Raw genomic sequence first — 10,368 nt, 5'->3', positions numbered from 1 at the left:
AAAATAAATTGAGCCTGGTCTCATTATACTAAGAATAAGTAAAAAATATTTAGACTCAGCTGAGTTTACTAAGAATAAGTAAAAAATATTGAGTATGAGCTGAATCTATTAAAAATAAATAAAAAATTATTGATCATGAGCTGAGTCAACCAAAAATAAGTAAAAACATTTTGCATGAGCTGAGTCTATTAGAAATTTATTAAAAAAAGCATTGACCATGAGCTGAGTATCTGTATATATGTAAAAGTGTATATTACGAATTTATATAAAATATTGAGCTTGAGGTGAGTCTTTCTGAATTGAGGTTTAGTTTCATTCAATCTATTATACTTCTGTTTTTTTTCAATAACTAAAATAAGTTTCTCTTTTATAAGTTATCCCTTAAAATTTTTAATTTTTAACGTTGATATATATTATTATTCCTTAAAAAATATCAAAAATCTTTCAGAATCTTTTTCGTATTTGTTACTTTAATTTGGAACGAATTTGTCGCGTCAGCAAGTCCGAGAATGAGACGAGTCTAACGCGAAATTTGAGCTGAGCCTCAGTGCGACTCGTGGCGTGCGGCTGTAGGCTAAAACAAACGAACTACGCTTAGTTAAAAATAATAATTTTTTTTAATCCTTAAGTTACTTTTAAAGTCGATCTAAAATAACGCTTGACGGCTTGTTTTTCAGCGCCTACTTTACCATCTTGGCTACAATTAATTGAAGTGTAAGGTGACGGGCTGTACTTTCGTTACTGGGAAAAATCCGGCAACCCGCTAGTCCATAGATTTTAATCGCGACATTTTTCTCTGACACACAACTCCTCCGAGAGATGTCGCTCGTATCGTCGGCTCCCACTCTGCAGGGCTTAAAGCGGGGGGGGGGGGGTCCCTTTGATCCTAGCCGGCGCTCTGCGGGATTCTTTTATTTCGAAGCGCCGTAATTATTAAAAGTGGTTTGGTCGTCTCTTTTTTTAGCGGCGTGTCCGGGTGGTTGTCGCTATCCACCCTTCGTCTCATTTTCTGGCTCCGTGTCCGATTAAAGAATGATGATTTATGTATGGACGTTATATAGATGTTGGTGCTCTTTATGTAAGTACCCTTCTCAAATCGGGATGACTTTCTTAGCTGGGACGTCGGGACAATGGTCTCTTTACATACCGACCGAACTCTCAGTCAATTTTGTCCTTGAGGTTGCAAAAACGCGTCCCCTGGTACGAGTTAATTTAAATTCAAACCGACCAATTGGAAAAGATCACTTTTTGGCCTTCCACTTCCGTTTGATAAATGTTTGGCACATCGCGTTCTTGTAGATTTCGATGTGCTCTTGAATCGTGTTCGGAACGGAGTACTTATGGAATGTCTATCAGGGTCGAAATTGATTGGCTGACCTCGTAAGTTAAGTATCTTAGGCTATCAGCTAAAAGTGTGTTGTATGAATACTAAGGGTGTGCGAGTCCTGTTTTTTGAAATTCGAGTCGAGTCTCGAGTCTTAGAAACTTGGACTCGCGAGTCCTCGAGTCCAAATATTAAGGACTTGATCGAGTCCTCGAGTCCTAAAGAATTAGGTTTAAAGCTTTCGAGTCCAATACGAGTCCGGAATGTTTTTAACGAGTCCATTTCTAGTCCTAATTTTTATCGAGTTCAATTCGAGTCCTAAGTTATCGTGGCCAATTCGTCTGAAATTTATTTGCCGCTGTTTAAATAATCTTGCCCAATAATAATGGACTCGCCGAGTAATATTAGACTCGCCGGGTAATTTTCAAATTATCTATTTACTCGAGTCCGCTTCGAGTAATTATGTACCCTTTTCGTGGGAATCGGGTACCCGTGCGAGTAATAAAATTACGTATTCCGAGTCCAAGTCCGAGTACTCGGACTCGGACTCGATAACGAGTACTCGCAATTTTCGAGTACTCGCACACCACTAATGAATACGTGGTTTATTACAGTGCAGGTATACAGCCTGTGGTAGATTGTGTTGTAACTTTATAGTTAAAAAACTATAAAAAAGTTGTATTACCTGCTGGCAAATTACAAACAACACGTCAATAGGTGTTTTTTTTTTCGCCTGTCCGAGGACCAAAAGTGTACACTTTTTACACTAAAACGTTTTATTCGCCCGATCTCGGGGTAAGATTTACCCTGTCCCGGATTTTATTCGCTTGTTCCAGAGCTCTAAGATTACGCTTTTAACTCTTCCTCGAAAGGAGGTGCAGACTGTAGAGGGGGTAATCTAGCTTTGTCATCTGCTTATATAGAAAATTCGTCTGCTTAAATTTCGTTTCACGAAAACATGACGGGTTTTAATAACGAAAATCCAATTGTTAAATGCTATTTAATGACATTAAAAGTCACTTGATGACTTAGGCCTAAGGTGGTGCCTTGGGTATTAGCCTAGCTGATTATTATTATTATTAAATAAATGAGAAAAATGAGTCACATATTGATGACCTCACCATCGGTCGCCATCCTAAAACGAAACTTCGGCTGCTACGGCAAATAAATGACCTTTAGCTACTCCCTTGAGTCCCTTCTTACTCCCACTCGTATTTTTCGTCCCGACAGAATTGGAGTAAAATGACGTCATAGGGTTACACTTTTTAACCTGCTCAAAAACCCAGAACAGGCGAAAAAAAACCACCTAATATAAATTCTAAAAGCCACCGAGAGCGGGCCCGGGCCCTGGTAAAACAATAATTTAGGCCCAAAAGAGATCCTTTATGATTAGTCTACATTGTCGGGCCCTCGCTAATTCGTACTCTCTGATTTAAAGGCTTTTGTCCCATTGGGTCGATTCTCATTCAACCGAATCCCATTCGACCGACTGTCCCATTCGATTGACTGTCCCATTCGATTGACTGTCCCATTCGATTGACTGTCCCATTCGATTGACTGTCCCATTCGATTGACTGTCCCATTCGATTGACTGTCCCATTCGATTGACTGTCCCATTCGATTGACTGTCCCATTCGATTGACTGTCCCATTCGATTGACTGTCCCATTCGATTGACTGTCCCATTCGACCGCCTGTTCCATTCGACCGCCTGTCCCATTCGACCGACATTTTGTTTGCTCACAAGTGAAAGCATGAAACCTATCCTAACCTATCCTAACCTATCCTAACCTATCCTAACCTATCCTAACCTATCCTAACCTATCCTAACCTATCCTAACCTATCCTAACCTAACCTATCCTAACCTAACCTAACCTAACCTAACCTAACCTTACCTAACCTAACATAACCTAACGAAATAAACAGATTTCAATTTTCGAATAAATGGGATTTGACCCAATGGGATTGCAAAATTAGAATTCGATCAATTGGGAAAGTAAATTTTTTGATTCGATCCATTGGGAATTCGACCCAATAGGATTCTGTCCAACGGGAATATACCATTTAAAGCTGAATAATTTAAAAATAAAAGCAATATTGACACAAATCAGCATTTCAAACATCGAGCGTGTGATTCAAACTGAAATGATGAATGACTTAAATTTGGACTTCTTCTATCGCATCATGGACTTGGTCGTGGATTATAGCTTTAAATCCGATCCCCTAGTTATTGCAACATTTGTAAATATATTAGAATGCTAATTCGGATCGCAGTGAATATTTGAAGCTCGGGGAATCGCGGCAGCTGGGCCCGCGCTTACGTCGAGAATTATCGAAGGAGCGGATTAATGGTCGTGCATTAATTATGGCCGCACCTCGGATTAATTGGGGATAAATAATTAGCCGCCGCGCTGCGTCCCTTAGGTGCATCCAATTAAGCGGAGAGGACGCTCTGTTTATTCCCAATTAAGCCTAGATGGCACCACCCGCGGATATATATCGCTACCGTATTAAAAGATGTTCGGGATATTAGAGGAAACGCGCCTAAATTTTTTGATTATTTTCAACGCCATTGACTAAAATGGTTTCAATGGTTTCAACGGTTTCAATTATTTCGGTTTAATCGGATATTCTGCTTAAGGCTAGTTCCCACTTAGCGAAAAATGTAGTTTTCGCGAAGCAAATTGACGCGTGCGAATGAAATTTAGTGAAGCTCAAAGCTACGACGAAAATTAAATTCGTCGCGAAAGTCTCGAAAATTCGTCAAGTGGGAACTCGGCTTTACTCAAAATTAATACGTAATGTATTCTATATTCTAATCACTACGATCATGGTGTAGTTTACGCGTTGAAATTTAACGTTCTCCCGAAATAGGACGCTCAATTCAGCCCCTCTGTAAATTATAAATATAAATATGTGCCAAACCTTGCTTACATATTTATCGGATACATTTTTAATCAAAACCATTGTATACAGTGAAATAGTCAAATCTTATTGATTGCGTTAATATTCCGTTTGTAAAATTGTTATATTTTGAAATATATTATCTTCGCGTAGTTTACCTTGGCTATATCAAGAATGGATTTGCCTGCAGATCGTCCTAAGAAAAATAAATATATTTAGGATATCAAACAAACTCGCGTAACTTTCGGCCTGAGACTTAACTTTGCCAACCAAAGAGATAGTATATAAATACTTAAGTAAAATTTTTAGAAAGTATATATATATTTCTATATTTTATTTAATCAATAAGTATTTACAGAAAGGAAAAACAAAATTGATTTTTTTAAAATTATAACGATTGTAAATCTTACTGAAGTAACACTGCTTAGTCTCTGTGAAGGGTTTGGCTGGTTTACTGTGAATTTATAAAACGGTTGATTTATATCGGCTCAGTTCAAAACTCCATACTAGAAAAATGAATCAATTACAACTTGCACATTTAATAAAAACCATAGAATTTTATCATAAACTATAGCTCAAGATTTTTACTTTTGAATTGTATGAAAATTTTATTTCAAATTTATTTAACTCTACCCCATTTTTATGTAAATTAGAAGTTATTTCTAACTATTCCCTCAATACCAATTTTTCTAGCAGAAATGGAATACGAATTTAAAATATATTTTTCTGTGGGAATGGATGAACCCATTCAAAAATTAGCTACAGTAAATTTCACCGTATTATTTGACAAAGGGGTCATTCCATGACAAAACGACCTAGTTTTTTTTTAATTTTAACACCCGACCCCTTTCGATTTCGCCAAAATTTTGTATACAAAGTTTTTTGGGCCTAGGAAAACGATTTTGACAGTTTCATAACGATCGGTTCAGCCGTTTACGAGATACAGCATACGCGTTTTTTCAAAAGTTCGCCTTGACCCCCTAAATGTTTTCTAGTATATCTTATGACATAATTATCGCAAAATCACATGTAATACCTCATTTTAAAGACAATGCGCACCCTAATATGAATATTTAATCAGAGTTGTCATTTGACGTAAATGTCATTAAAATCTGGGCCTTTAAATAATTTGACCTTTGACCTTGCCCAGACACCTCAGTCGTAGGTCAACGATTTTAGCATTTTTAAAATTCCCACTATCGAATACATAATAATCACTCAAAATCTCTAAGTAATATTTGTAGTTTTCGAGATATTAATTTTTGAAATTTACCCCACCACACACAAAATGAAATACCAAAACCATTTATTTTTATAGTTTACACACCAATTAATTTTTTATTTACACAAAACAGCTTAAACTTCTTTATACATGGAAAAGGCTTTGGTAATTTTATTTTTATCGTGTTCTTTGATTTGTAAGCTTTTCGAATCTGGTAAACCTACAAGAATTTCAATTGCACATAGAACATTTTCACTTGACACCCAACTGCTATCGATCCTTCTGGGCCATGTGTATTTGTCCGAAATACCAGGGGGACGCAAAAAGTTTACAAAGAAGTCTCCAAACTCTTCTGATACTTCCTCAATTAATCCAACGTAAAGTTGGCCTTTGTAGACGCTGGCTACCAAATTTCCCACTTTAAAGTTTTCAGCCTCTTGATTTCGAGTATCTGACAATTCTAAAGTCGAAACCTTAACTGTGGTTAGCGAATCGTCATTAGATAACGGAGAAATCATGATTTCATTTAACGATTTCGGAACGAATTTATGAAACCCTCGAGTTCCTTTTACTGTTATGGCTTTAGAAAACCTTTCTTTTAAAAGTTCCTTTTTAACATAGATGAACTTGATATTTTCGAAGTTTGATAGGCAGAAATTAAACATATCTGTTGGAGTCAAAATCTGTCCAGTCACTGGTCGCTGAAGACTGACTCTTGCTGTTTTACGCTTCACTGTTCCGCCAATTCCGTCACAAGGTCCCTTGCCATGAGATGTGGCAAAAAAATGCCATTCAGCGTCCAAACCAAAATCTTGTTGTATTTGTTTTTATACTGTCCAGCACATCCATCCGTAAAATAAATTAGCTTTCTAACATTAGGAACATGTGTTTTTATATTTGGAATTAGATAAGTTAAAAAACTGTGAACAGTATTGGTTGTATGTGTTCTGGTATCACTGATAATACAAAAATTTAAGTGGTTAAGTTCTCCGTTTTCGACTACCCTGAAGTAGATTACGAAGGGATGCACTGTCGCTTGAGAATTGTCCCAATGGAACCCTTGTGCTTCGTCTTGAATTACGAAGGAATAGTTCTCCGCAAAATCACCGAGAACAATTACGTCACCAGGTTTTAGAGTTTTTTTGAGGTTTTTAAGATAATTAGATTGCGACTTAGATGTGTAATGATGACGCGTTAGTTCAAGTAGTTTAATGGCCAAAGAGTCGAAAAAGTTTTCAACACTCTCGCTCAAGGTCATGAGCTTTGTGCTGTCAGTTGTCACCCATTGCATGAACTTTATATTTTCAAAATCTTCTAAAAGGTTCGTTAAATATTCATTTTCAAGTAGACCATTTTTCCCAGGACAGTCCTTGCACACCCTCATCATACAATTCCTGTTTTGAGTGTCACACACGGTGAGCGCCATGAAATCGATATCACATTTTAAAGGACAAGGAGACGGTAGAGCTGATATCATTAGCTTGACATTTTGGTGATAGGTGCAGACACACACTGAATGTGTACCTGACGAACCTGCTAATACACACCAAGGTGGTCGTAGATAACAAAATGACGAAAATCCTAACGTCAAATCATGCTCTTCCTTGAATTTGTTATAGAGCTCTCTCAGGTTCAGCAGTACAAGCCTCTTTTGATGATGTTCTTTTTGACCTGTCTCGTGGTTTCTAACTGACACAAACTCCTTTTGTCCAGGTGTCATACGACTGTTATCGTAAAATTCAACGACCTTTGATTTAACGTCTTCGGTCAATATTAATCCCTTCGATTGTTTCTCTGGTAGCGAAAGAATTCCTTGACTAGATTTAAGATTCCTGCTTCGTTTGACCATGTATTCTGGTGCTCCAAATTCCTCCATTGTGCGTTGTATTCCAAATGGTGACAAGGTCAGGATCTGAAGCTTTTCGCCGTATGATGTCTTGGAGTTATTGAATTTCTCTCTCAGTTCGTTCAAAATATTCTCATATAATCGATGTTCTTCGAGCTTTCTAAAAACATCGTCCGTAACCATATTATCGTCTGTTTCATCAAGAGAAATTTCCATTGACTCTTCTAATTTGCGTTTCAATGAATTGTTCACAGCGTTTAACTTAGTCCTGCTTAGAATTGTTTTTTGGCGAGATGACAAACCTTCTGTACAAAAGTTAAAAAATATATGTATATATGTATTTATATATGTATACATATATAAATTCTTTCAAATTGAATATATTTCTTACTTCTTTTAACAGGAGATTCTCCCAAGTTTATTAGAGTTTCGTTAACTGCCACTAAAGCTATAGCTTTGTCGTCTTGCGTCGCATCTCCCGATGAACAAGGTTGACTAAATGAAAAAGAATCGCTTTCTTGTGATTCTTGTGCAGTGTGAACTTCTGAAACGTCCAACTGTATTTGGAGTTCATCCTTTACTTTTTTTCCAGCAGACATAAAACACTGGATGCACAACTTATTTCCAGCGATAACTTCAATTCCTCGTAACTTTAATTTTTTGAACAAATCCAATGAAATAGTTTTTAGTCCACTCTTTCTTTCAGCGTCGTGAGTCCCAAAAGGATTCATACACTTCTTTTGACTCGTTGAATACCTTTTCATAAAAAGTTCTTCGTGGTGACGACATATGTTTCTTATTTTGGACATAGGTATAGCTGTTCGGCTGCTAAGAACTAATTTGTCATCCTCGGACAGATGGTTGTTGATACCAACTGTTTTCGAAAGTGTTTGCAAATGACATTTACTACTGTCTCTCCAAAACGAACAATTTCGATCCATTTCAGGGCTTTGTTCGAGAATATACAGTTAAATAAATTCTATTTCGCTACTCAATTATCGCTGTTAATATATTTAACTACTCAATTATAACTATTATATATTAAAAAGATATTAAAACATTTTTACGTTATTAAAAACGTAATCGATATGATTAAGAGCAATATTGGGTTTTCTTGGGATATCTAGCACATTTCCATTTTAGGGTGCAGTAAGATACGCTACAATAATATTGAACGCCAGACTATACTAAGGACAAGCAATTTAGTGATGTCTTCTGTCTACAGATAACATGCAAAACTAAAAATAATATGTAAATAACTCAACTTAATTTAAGAATTAGTGTATTTGATATTCTAAACTCAAAATTACCAAAATAATAATATTTTTAATTTATTTAGTAGGTCAACTAGTTTCGTGTATAAAATAGCATTTTCATTAATTTGAGGGGTAAATTTCAAAAATTAATATCTCGAAAACTACAAATATTACTTAGAGATTTTGAGTGATTATTATGTATTCGATAGTGGGAATTTTAAAAATGCTAAAATCGTTGACCTACGACTGAGGTGTCTGGGCAAGGTCAAAGGTCAAATTATTTAAAGGCCCAGATTTTAATGACATTTACGTCAAATGACAACTCTGATTAAATATTCATATTAGGGTGCGCATTGTCTTTAAAATGAGGTATTACATGTGATTTTGCGATAATTATGTCTTAAGATATAGTAGAAAACATTTAGGGGGTCAAGGCGTACTTTTGAAAAAACGCGTATGCTGTATCTCGTAAACGGCTGAACCGATCGTTATGAAACTGTCAAAATCGTTTTCCTAGGCCCAAAAAACCCTGTATACAAAATTTGGGCAAAATCGAAAGGGGTCGGGTGTTCTGTGGCAGGCGTTTTGTCATGGAATGACCCAAAGCTCTGTAAAAAAGTGTTTAGGTGAACAGATAATATGTGGACAGCAATAAGCAATATTGGCGGATAAATATCCTCTGTTAATGCTAATACATTCTTGTCAGAGTTGCCAGATGGGAGATTTTCTCGCACGATTGGGCTCATTTTCAAAGCGCTTTGCGGGGAAAATAAGGCTAGGGCGAGAGGCGGATTTTTGGGCTTGTTTTTGTGGTTTCCACCAAATAGCCGCTGGGCGCTGACTTTGTAAAACGGAGGGAGAGTCCACGAGGTAAAGATTACTCGTGACCGCAATTCTGCTAAAAACAAAATTTATACTTGTATTGGTTTGGTTATTGTTTATGTATAGTAATTATTTGACGAAAAATTCGCGTTTCTTGTAATTTTCTACTCCGGGTTTTCATGGAAGCTTTTAGCGTGTACAAATTTGGCGTGAGCTATAAATAGTTTTCATCCACGCTAGCGCTACTAGCTTTAAATTTTTCATCCACGCTAACGCTACTAGCTTTCCATTTTTCATCCACGCTAGCGCTACTAGCGAGGGGTCGGACATTTGCCTGTTTTGTGTACGGGATTTCGGATTTTCTAAAAATCCAGGATTTTTTATTGTGGATTTGTCATACAAAGTCTATGGGAGCAAAATTCTTGGATTTTGGATTTGTGGATTTTTTCCCAAAATTTGTACGGGATTTGGCCAAATGTCCGACCCCTCGGCTACTAGCTGTCCAGTTTTCATCCACGCTAACGCTACTAGCTTTCCAGTTTCTATCCACGCTGGCGCTACTAGCTTTCCAGTTTCTATCCACGCTGGCGCTACTAGCTTTCCAGTTTTCATCCACGCTAGCGCTACTAGCTTTCCAGTTTCCATCCACGCTTGTATTTTGCGCTAGTTGCGTGCGCTTGCGAAACTAGATCGGGACTATAGCTTCTATAGCGTCGATCAAATCCTACTAGATATTTTCACGCGCAAGCAAAAGTTTCAAACATGTGACTACATTCAGCCAATGGGAGACTGGTTGTAAATTGTAATTTGTTGCGCATCATGAGGTCGGCGTGTTACCGGACAAGGTCTATTTGTAATATTTACCAGTATTACCAATAGCCCACAATTCAAACCACTGCGAAATTGACATAGAAACAATTGAAAGAAAATGGGAAATAAGAAAAACGAAATCGAAGGGATTTATAATTATTTGAAATCGCGACCTTGTTTACAT

The 10,368-nt window shown here is 37.0% G+C and overlaps 1 protein-coding gene across 2 annotated transcripts in view; it reads left to right on the top strand.

The window, feature by feature from the left end:
* The first annotated feature begins 958 nt into the window (after nucleotides 1–958).
* Nucleotides 959–10,368, top strand: part of LOC149934744 (homeobox protein OTX1-like) — a 111,316-nt gene continuing 101,906 nt past the window's right edge. For both annotated transcript variants that reach the window (XM_090154001.1, XM_090153999.1), the window contains exon 1: nucleotides 959–1,078. The gene's annotated coding sequence lies outside the window, so the exon portion shown is untranslated. The remainder of the gene's footprint in view (nucleotides 1,079–10,368) is intronic.

This window comes from Leiobunum rupestre, chromosome 7 (assembly GCF_980474605.1).
Source record: "Leiobunum rupestre chromosome 7, qqLeiRupe1.1.hap1, whole genome shotgun sequence".
Taxonomy (NCBI): domain Eukaryota; kingdom Metazoa; phylum Arthropoda; class Arachnida; order Opiliones; family Sclerosomatidae; genus Leiobunum; species Leiobunum rupestre.
The sequence above is the reverse complement of the archived record's forward strand: the minus strand, read 5'-3'. Positions and strand labels throughout refer to the sequence as shown.